The sequence below is a fragment of the Schistocerca nitens genome, chromosome 6 (assembly GCF_023898315.1).
Source record: "Schistocerca nitens isolate TAMUIC-IGC-003100 chromosome 6, iqSchNite1.1, whole genome shotgun sequence".
NCBI lineage: Eukaryota > Metazoa > Arthropoda > Insecta > Orthoptera > Acrididae > Schistocerca > Schistocerca nitens.
Genome location: NC_064619.1, coordinates 409572158 through 409582861, shown reverse-complemented (window position 1 = coordinate 409582861; position 10704 = coordinate 409572158). Strand labels below are relative to the sequence as shown.

The 10704-nt window shown below is 45.1% G+C and overlaps 1 non-coding gene across 1 annotated transcript; it reads left to right on the top strand.

The window, feature by feature from the left end:
* Positions 1 to 6859: 6859 nt before the first annotated feature.
* Trnap-ugg (transfer RNA proline (anticodon UGG)) lies at positions 6860 to 6943 on the top strand. Its single transcript has one exon. It is a non-coding gene; the product is annotated as a tRNA-Pro (tRNA).
* The last annotated feature ends 3761 nt before the right edge of the window (positions 6944 to 10704 follow it).

The window sequence follows — 10704 nt, the reverse complement described above, 5'->3', positions numbered from 1 at the left end:
CTCTCATAACTGCCATCTGCTTTCTGTACAAATTGTAAATAGCCTTTCGCTCCCTGTATTTTACCCCTGCCACCTTCAGAATTTGAAAGAGAGTATTCCAGTCAACATTGTCAAAAGCTTTCTCTAAGTCTTCAAATGCTAGAAACGTAGGTTTGCCTTTCCTTAATCTTTCTTCTAAGTCGTAGGCTCAGTATTGCCTCACGTGTTCCAACATTTCTACGGAATCCAAACTGATCTTCCCCGAGGTCCGCTTCTATCAGTTTTTCCATTCGTCTGTAAAGAATTCGCGTTAGTATTTTGCAGCTGTGACTTATTAAACTGATAGTTCGGTAATTTTTCACATCTGTCAACACCTGCTTTCTTTGGGATTGGAATTATTATATTCTTCTTGAAGACAGAGGGTATTTCGCCTGTCTCATACATCTTGCTGACCAGATGGTAGAGTTTTGTCAGGACTGGCTCTCCCAAGGCTGTCAGTAGTTCTAATGGAATGTTGGCTACTCCGGGGGCCTTGTTTCGACTCAGGTCTTTCAGTGCTCTGTCAAACTCTTCACGCAGTATCGTAGCTCCCGTTTCATCTTCATCTACATCTACATCCTCTTCCATTTCCATAATATTGCCCTCAAGTACCTCGCCCTTGTATAGACCCTCTATATACTCCTTCCACCTTTCTGCTTTCCCTTCTTTGCTTAGAACTGGGTTTCCATCTGAGCTCTTGATATTCATACAAATCGTTCTCTTTTCTCCAAAGGTCTCTTTACTTTTCCTATACGCAGTATCTATCTTTCCCCTAGTGAGATAAGCCTCTACATCCTTACATTTGTCCTCTAGCCATCCCTGCTTAACTATTTTGCACTTCCTGTCGATCTCATTTTTGAGACGTTTGTATTCCTTTTTGCCTGCTTCATTTACTGCATTTTTATATTTTCTCCTTTCATCAATTAAATTCAATATATCTTCTGTTACCCAGGGATTTCTACTAGCACTCGTCTTTTTACCTACTTGTTCCTCTGCTGCCTTCACTACTTCATTCCTCAAAGCTACCCATTCTTCTTCTACTGTATTTATTTCCCCCATTCCTGTCAATTGTTCCCTTATGCTGTCCCTGAAACTCTGTACAACCTCTGGTTTAGTCAGTTTATCCAGGTCCCATCTCCTTAAATTCCCACATTTTTGCAGTTTCTTCAGTTTTAACCTACAGTTCATAACCAATAGATTGTGGTCAGAGTCCACATCTGCCCCTGGAAATGTCTTACAATTTAAAATGGTTCAAATGGCCCAGAGCACTATGGGACTTAACGTCTGTGGTCATCAGTCCCCTAGAACTTAGAACTACTTAAACCTAACTAACCTAAGGACATCACACACATCCATGCCCGAGGCAGGATTCGAACCTGCGACCGTAGCGGTCGCTCGGTTCCAGACTGTAGTGCCTAGAACCGCCCGGCCACACCAGCCGGCCTACAATTTAAAACCTGGTTCCTAAATCTCTGTCTTACCATTATATAATCTATCTGATACCTTTTAGTATCTCCAGGGTTCTTCTATGTATACAACCTTCTTTCATGATTCTTAAACCATGTGTTAGCTATGATTAAGTTATGCTCTGCGCAAAATTCCACCAGACGGCTTCCTCTTTCATTTCTTTGCCCCAATCCATATTCACCTACTATGTTTCCTTCTCTCCCTTTTCCTACGCTTGAATTCCAGTCACCCATGACTATTAAATTTTCGTCTCCCTTCACTATTTGAATAATTTCATCTCCTCATACATTTCATCAATTTCTTCGTCATCTGCAGAGCTAGTTGGCATATAAACTTGTACTACTGTAGCAGGCGTGGGCTTCGTGTCTATCTTGGCCACAATAATGCGTTCACTATGCTGTTTGTAGTAGCTTAGCCGTATTCCTATTTTTTGGTTCAAAAATGGTTCTGAGCACTATGCGACTTAACTTCTGAGGTCATCAGTCGCCTAGAACTTAGAACTAATTAAACCTAACTAACCTAAGGACATCATACACATCCATGGCCGAGGCAGGATTCGAACCTGCGACCGTAGCGGTCGCCCGGTTCCAGACTGTAGCGCCTAGAACCGCACGGCCACTCCGGCCGGCTCCTATTTTTTTGTTTTTGTTTTATTCATTATTAAACCTACTCCTGCGTTACCCCTATTTGATTTTGTATTTATAACCCTGTATTCACCTGACCAAAAGTCTTGTTCCTCCTCCCACCGAACTTCACTAATTCCCACTATATCTAACTTTAACCTATCCATTTCCCTTTTTAAATTTTCTAGCCTACCTGCCCGATTAAGGGATCTGACATTCCACGCTCCGATCCGTAGAACGCCAGTTTTATTTCTCATGATAACAACGTCCTCCTGAGTAGTCCCCGCCCGGAGATCCGAATGGGGGGACTATTTTACCTCCGGAATATTTTACCCAAGAGGACGCCATCATCATTTAATCATACAGTAAAGCTGCATGTCCTCGGGAAAAAATACGGCTGTAGTTTCCCCTTGCTTTCAGCCTTTCGCAGTACCAGAACAGCAAGGCTATTTTGGTTAGTGTTACAAGGCCAGATCAGTCAATCATCCAGACTGTTGCACCTGCAACTGCTGAAAAGGCTGCTGCCCCTCTTCAGGAACCACACGTTTGTCTGGCCTCTCAACAGATACCCCTCCGTTGTGGTTGCACCTACGGTACGGCTATCTGTATCGCTGAGGCACGCAAGCCTCCCCACCAACGCCAAGGTCCGTGGTTCATGGGGGGGGGGGGGGGGGGGGAGAAAAATATAATGCGTTTCGGAACCGAACACGGGTTCTCCTCAGTCCAGCCAAATGCGTTGGTCTCTACGCCAACGCCACTTTTGTTGACCAACATACATCTTATGGATACATAAGTGACATTCGTAACGATTTCTTTCCCCGATTTTTAGGAAAACGCGCGTTTGTGGCCCCCCTGTCTCCCGATGAAAAGTGCTCAGTTTTCTATTATCTGTCGGCCCCGTCAATTCTGAGTTGATTGCGCGTCAGGAAATTTAGGTGTGTTATCCTCAAAATCGGCAGGAGAGAGTATGGGGGAGGGGAGTGTTGCGTCAAAATACACTGACCAGAAAAAGTGGCAACATCAAAAAATAACTAAAGTAGATTAATGAAATTTCTGGAATACATTTGTCTAGGTAGCACATTTAAGTGATTAACATTAGAAGATGGAAGATTAATGTAAGCACGAGATAAGCCATTGTAAATGTGAAATGGTGGTACATTAATAACCCGTGTAGCAGCCAGAATGTTGAATGCAAACACGCAAACGTGAATCTATTGTCTTGTACGGGCGCTGGATGTCAGTTGGTGGGTTGTTGCACTTCGTCTATCAGTACCAGTTAATGCTGTTTGTGGATGATTTTGGAGTTTTCGTTCGATAATATCCTAGATGTGCTGGATTGGAGACAGATCTGGTGGTCGAGCAGGCAATGGTAACATGTCGACACTCTGTCGAGCATGTTGGGTTACAACAGTGGTATGTGGGCTAGCGTTATACTGTTGGAAAACACTCCCTGGAATACTGTTCATGAATGGCAGCATGTCGTGTCCTGACACAGGTAGAGAGGGAAAAAAGGAGTTACTGGTCAGTCTCCGCTCCCGAGCAGTACAGGGCAGAAGGCAGAAGGACAATTTACAGTAAAGGCATTTGATTGTTTTCTTCCATCTGAGCCAACAGTGGTACAGGCATTTACTAGAAATGCAGACGATGAGACTCGATAGGGAACTCGTTGTGGAGACTGTTGGACGAACAGGATTTTGGAATAGTTGTTCATTCCAGACAGGACTAACTAATACACTGGAGTCTAGTTCTAGGGTTAGTAAAAGCATGAATAACACTGTTACAACTGAAGCCAGTGCAGAAGTCCCAGGAGTGGATACTAACCACAGCAGCAAACACTAGCAGCATCTTAAGGCAACAACTTAGTTGCAAAACAAAACATACTGAATGTGACACTGTTCACTGAGGCACTCCAAGAGAGAGAGCATACTTACGCGGAGCTGGACTGAGGCTGGAGTCGACGGACGCGGAGTCGGCGCCCAGATCGTCTGACTGAGAACTCTGTCAGAATGCGGAATCTAGGGGTTTTAAAGAGTCGCGTGGGGGCACTGTTTTTCCCACTTAAAGCCACCCAGCCAATCCCGTAGGTCTCTTGCAGGTGCCTGCCAATCACGATTTAGTTAGGTCCTCTCTACTGCTCCTAAGGCGAGGATGTTAATGCAGTTGCACTAACTAAGTCCGTATTTGGTATCAACATTGTTCAGCTGAAAGCTAAACGTAACTGCTCTGCCAAGTAAGGCTTGCAACATTATTGTTGTACGTCATTTAGCCCCGCCCATCGGGCTCCCCGGAGTAGGGGCTGCTAGGTCAACAGTTTTTGGCGTTTTCGATCTCTTTCTAACCCTTGTGAGTCTACTGAGGTTGCTGTTTTCAGGGCTGGTATCAAGCTGGCTTTACACGCTGCTACGTGCCTGCTGGTTACAAAGTTCTACAGTGGCAACCTACCACAGCGTCTACACGACATATGAAGTTACATATTAATTCCTTGAAGAGTAACTAACGCCCTGGGACTGCGTCTGGGGCGTCTGCATTTTCGCAATGCTCTCCCCTTACGGTTTACTTCATGTAACAATATATCTCCTAGTTTCGTCTGCCCTTAGCATCGTCTCTGCTTCCGCGCCTTGGAACGCCTGTCCTCCTTTCTCACAGCTTCAAGATGACACGACAGTAGCAAGGAATAATCAATTATGACAAGCACAACAGGTCGAATCACCAGACTGACGTACAGATTTGCAGTCAGGGTACATGGGATAACCACGAGAGTGATTCTGCTACCATACGAAATGACACCCCACACCATAGCTCCAGCCGGAGGTCCGGTATGTCCAGCACGCAGACAGGTTGGTTGCAGGCCCTCAACTGGCCTCCTCTTAACCAACTCACGGCCATCTTTCATCAGAAAACACAACAGACTTCCAAACTGCCCTCCAATGAGCTCTCGCTTGACACCACTAAAGTTGCAAATGGCGGTTGTTTAGGGCCAGTGGAATACACGCCTCAGGTCGTGTGGCTCGGAGCAGTCCATGAAGTAACCGATTTGTAACAATTCGCTGAGTCACTGCTGCTCAAACTGCTGCAGCAGATTCTGTGCGATGCGCCAGAGCCACACACCTATTACGACGGTCTTTTCTTGCGATAGTTGCAAGTGGCCGTCCGGATCCCGATCTTCTTGCAACCGTACATTGTCGAGACCACCGCTGCCAGCAATCATGTACGGTGGCTACATTGCTGCTAAGTCCTTCTGCAGTATCGCAGAAACAACATCCAGCTTCTCGTAGCCCTATTACACGACGAAGTTGAAACTCAGTGAGGTACTGATAATGGCGTCTTTGTTGCTTCAAAGGCATTCTTGACTAACATCACCTCACCAGATCCAATCTCAAAGGTAAGAAACGCTCACGACCGTTGTATTTAAAGCAAACCTGATTTGCATCTCCATAGTGGCATTACCAGCGCCACTATTATGCGACTGGCGCGAAATTTGACTGTAAATCACCTTTCAAATGTAGAAGCACGTCTACCAACTTCTGTTTATGTCGCACAACTTCTTGGTAAATTTGGAAATATGTGGTAATTCCTATGGGACCAAACTGCTGAGGTCATCGACTCCTAGGCATACAGACTACTTAATCTAACTTAAACTAATTTACGCTAAGGACAACACACACACCCATGCCCGAGGGAGAACTCGTACCTCCGACTGGGGCAGCCACGCGAAGCGTGACAAGGCGCTAAAGACCGCACGGCTACCGGCCCGGTTTCTTCTTGGTGTTGCAATTTTTTCCCGTCAGTATATGAGCCGAATCGGCTGGCCGTGTCGAAGCCTTCTCCTTGTAAGTGCAACTTCCATCTAACCTCCCTAATATTCACTCCATACGCGATTCCACTTCGTGTACTTCTCTGTCACGAGAATCACGGTGAGAATGTGTACCCCTCCCGCTGGACAAATCTCCATCAGACTACTACCTAAGAGCCTACCCTATTTGATACCTAACAAGGTTTACGACTTGAAGGAGAATTTCCTGACAGACCGGAACAGCAGTTTATCCTGGATGGAGAGTCGTCTACAAACACTGATGTAATGTTACGTGTGCCCTAGATCAATGTAACAAGAGCATTGCTGTTCATCTTGCACTTTAATGACTCCAGCGGATAGTATTAGTTGCGGTCTCAGGCTTTTCAAAAATAGTACGGTTATCTACGTAGGAATACACACTATTAACGACGTGTCTATAATTCATCTATTCTTTAGTTTAGATTAAAAGAAGAAGTGCATGGAATGTCTCATTGTAACTTAAAGCAAATTTGCGTAGAATAATAATAATAATAATACAATGAGGTGAGAAAATGAAACGACAGAGTCATATAACAGAACACATCTCGCATACTGCATTTAGTTAACAGATACAAACGCAACATTGTCGAATAAGGTAATGCACTGAAGAGCCTGGTTTGTTTTTAGTTTTAGATGTTACCGTGATATTCTCAGCTGCTTAAATTTCCAGAATAAATCTTTCACTCTGCAGCGGAGTCCGAGCTGTTTTGAAACTTCGTGGCAGCTTAAAACTGTCTGCCAGACAAGTACTCGAGCCCGGAACCTTGTTTTCCTCGGTCATTGCTCTGACCAAGTGAGTTGTCCCAGCTCGACTCACGACCCGTCTTCACAAGTTCACTTTCGCCTGTGCTCCTCTTCTACCTTCCAAATTGCACAAGAGCTCTTTTGCATACCTCGACAGACTGCCATTGCTGTGCCGGCCTGAGTGGCCGAGCGGTTCAAGGCACTACAGTCTGGAACCGCGTGACCGCTACGGTCGCAGGTTCGAATCCTGCCTCGGGCATGGATGTGTGTGATGTCCTTTGGTTAGTTAGGTTTAAGTAGTTCTAAGTTCTAGGGGACTGATGACCTCAGAAGTTAAGTCCCATAGTGCTCAGAGCCATTTGAACCATTGCTGTTGCGTATCTTATTTCGGTAGTTGAGTACTCGTAGTGGGTGGCAACCTCCGCTCCTTCCCACTCCTCCTTCCTAACACCCCCCTCCCCCTCCAACCAACACCCTCTACCCTGCTTTCACTTAAGTGATGTTAAACATAATACTGAGAAGTTTTCGCACCCCTTAAGTGGCAAAAGAAGAAAACGTAATTAATTTACACACTGTATGAAAAGAGAATCTGAAGCATCCGCTTGCAAGTAAAGCATATACCAAGTCTGTGTTGGGGATTAGGCTATCTGTGTGACGCATTTTTTTTGTGTGTGTGTGTGTGTGTGTGTGTGTTTGTGTGTGTGTTATTTGGTGGATAACGTGATACGAAAAAAATTAAAAAATAAAAAAAAATAAAAAAAATAACGCAGCGGTGCGTAACACGGTGAGAGTTCCCACGGTGATCATAAAAGTAAGTACCATGCGAACGAGTCACGCAGTGAGAATTTCTGGCTCCCAGTAATTACGTAATTCAGAACACAAGCTGGCTGGCAATACATGAGAGAAGCCGAAAGTGCTCCAACTATATAGCACACTTCCGACGGATTATCAAAGCACGTTTTGAGCAAAGATGATGAGCCCTGGGTCAATGACAGGCCCAAAGAAAGAAGACTCTTCTGTAACGCGCGTTAGCTTCCTTGAGATTGGTTTGCACCTCTAATTTTGAATTAATGAATAGCTTCCTTAATAAACCATTATCTTTAATCATTTCAGAAGAAGAGTTTTGGTAAGAACACGCTTGGGAGGTGTGTGCGGGCGCTACTAATATGGTAGGCACTTAAGTGCAACAAGGATGGATTTATTTAATTATGCGTTATCGTACAGATAAGAAAAAACGTGTCTCTGGCATCTGAATGTTTTATTTCTGACTACCAAATATGTTTCGCATATTCATGCACGCATCTTCAACGATTTATTACAGGAATAAAATTATTGAATTTATAATATATTGGTAGCTGATCTGTAGTGATTCCTGGCAGCTCATTTAAATTGTGTAACTATTTACAGGTAAATGGTTGTGGTTTCTTGCACATTTTTTTACATTTATGTTCATTTTTATGTATTTTTCACGTATCCATGTTTTCTCCTGTGTGCACTAGGTGCACGGTCTTCTTATAGAGGCCTCGTCCAAAACTCGCGCTTGAGTTGCTTGTAGACGGATGAGAATGTTGTGTCTAGAGCTCTCTGCAGCGAATGGAACTGTCACCTTCCGTGTGTCTCCTACGTTACGTCACCGTAGCCGGCCGCTGTGACCGAGCGGTTCTAGGCGCTTCAGTCCGGAACCAAGCGGCTGCTACGGCCGCAGGTTCGAATCCTGCCTCGGGCATGGATGTGTGTGATGTCCTTAGGTTAGTTAGGTCTAAGTAGTTCTAAGTTCTAGGGGACTGATGACCTCAGATGTTAAGTCTCATAGTGCTCAGAGCCATTTGAAGCACTATTAACTGTCCAAATAATTTTGATCAGATAGTGTATAAGTAAATGTAGAATTGAACTACCAACTGGATGTCGGTCGTATTACACACGAAGCACACGTCTGTTAGCAATCAATATTCGTGAAAAAACTTTCGTCTTGCCTCTTTAATGAGGTGGTAGCGTCCCATACTTATGATCGATATTTGTTACAACATAGCATTAAGTATTAACGAAACATAACAGCAATTTATACTCCCATAATATGTGCGCCAATTAAATCGATGTCGAGCCTGCCCTAGAACTTGGGTAAAACATGGTGCTCAGATGCGGCAGGTGCGCGATTCAGTCCGTTTCAGCTACCCTCGACTGGATTTTACGTCAGTTTCATAAATCATTGTAGGTCAACGCTGTGACAGTTTCTTTTACAACTCATGGTTTTGTCCTTCTCCCAAAAATAATACAACTGCAAAAGAGTGTGATCTCTATTGACGCTAGAGATGAGTGATGGTACACTGACGGAAACGAAAAGTGTTCACCATGAGCACTATGATCGATTGTTTCCAAGCTGATTCTCCAGTATTTCCATGTATATGTTGATGAAAATATCACCATTATGTGATCTTATTTTCTGTGTTTCCAGTATAGAAAACAGCCATTTCTGTAGATGAATAGTCGGGTTAGTACTTGAAGGCCATTGTATGTGTGACGTTACTGGTTCCAGGCCCTTCAGTCCGGAACCGCGCGGCTGCTACGGTCGCAGGTTCGAATCCTGCCTCGGGCATGGATGTTTGTGATATCCTTAGGTTAGTTAGGTTTAAGTAGTTCTAAGTCTCGGGGACTGATGACATCAGATGTTAAGTCCCATAGTGCTTTGAGCCATTTGAACCATTTGACGTTACTGGAACTTTTCAGGCGGAGATCGCAACACAACATGCCCAGAGGAAGTGCACGTGCGTCTTATCGCTGAAGCTGGGGCTCTCCGAAACGTGGCAGTACGAATCATCAAGTTGGGCCTGTGTGTGGTGTCTCGTACCTCACTCCGTCAGCAAAGCCCTCCTTGCAAGACGGGGTGAGATAAACCACAACGGCGTGAAATAAGGCAGCTGGGGGGCTCAGTACAATACTGCTATCGCAACTAATGTCCTGTCTAATTTAGCTACTTCCGGAAAAGTAAGTGGTATAAAAGCAGCAGAAGACGCACCTAATAGGGATCCCACACAAGTCGTCAATTAATTGGCCGAGGGCCGAGAAGCGATGGGCCCATTACGATGGAGTGAGCGGCGCCCGACGAGAGCATTGTGGACGGAGGCCTCCCCCACGTGAGACAGGGAGGCATTGTTCGTGGCCGGAAGTGAGCAAAGACGGCCTCTTTATTGTGTCTGCCCCAACGGCGGCCGCTATTGCCTTCGCCGGCACGCACAGTCGCACGCAGCCACGAATCGAGTGCGTAGCAGGCACTCCACAGGCTCTCTACGACCTGCCCTCGTGGTGTCGCCGTTAATCGCTTCGTGTCTCTTCTCCAGAGGCACGCGTGGCACTCAGTAGCGACATGACCGGAAGCAGATAACGTGCAGGCACTTTTTTAAAGAACTCGTTCAAATGCAGAGACGGAAACGGAAAGTATTAAATCGTGAAGAGCCAGTACGATATTTATGAAAGTTTGTGGTTACGTTTGTTATGACAAGGTTAGGTTAGGTTAGGTTAGTGTTTAACGTCCCGTCGACAACGAGGTCATTAGAGACGGAGCGCAAGCTCAGGTTAGGGAAGGATTGGGAAGGAAATCGGCCGCGCCCTTTCAAAGGAACCATCCCGGCATTTGCCTGAAACGATTTAGGGAAATCACGGAAAACCTAAATCAGGATGGCTGGAGACGGCATTGAACCGTCGTCCTCCCGAATGCGAGTCCAGTGTGCTACCACTGCGCCACCTCGCTCGGTGTGTTATGACAAGACGAAACTAGAATACGATATTGCAGTGCCTGTGTTGTTCTAGAGTATGAACCATTTCCGTCAACCAGTCGTTTACAATAACCGCTAAAATTAATAAAACTCAAGTCCTCTGGGCCAACGTGTGGAAAAAATACGATATGACGATTTCACTACTAAATACAGAATTATCCTTCATCACAATATTGCACCTGCCTACAAAAGTACTGCGATAATAGTACAATTGAGAGGTTTGATGTACGAATTTGTGTTACCTTCACTT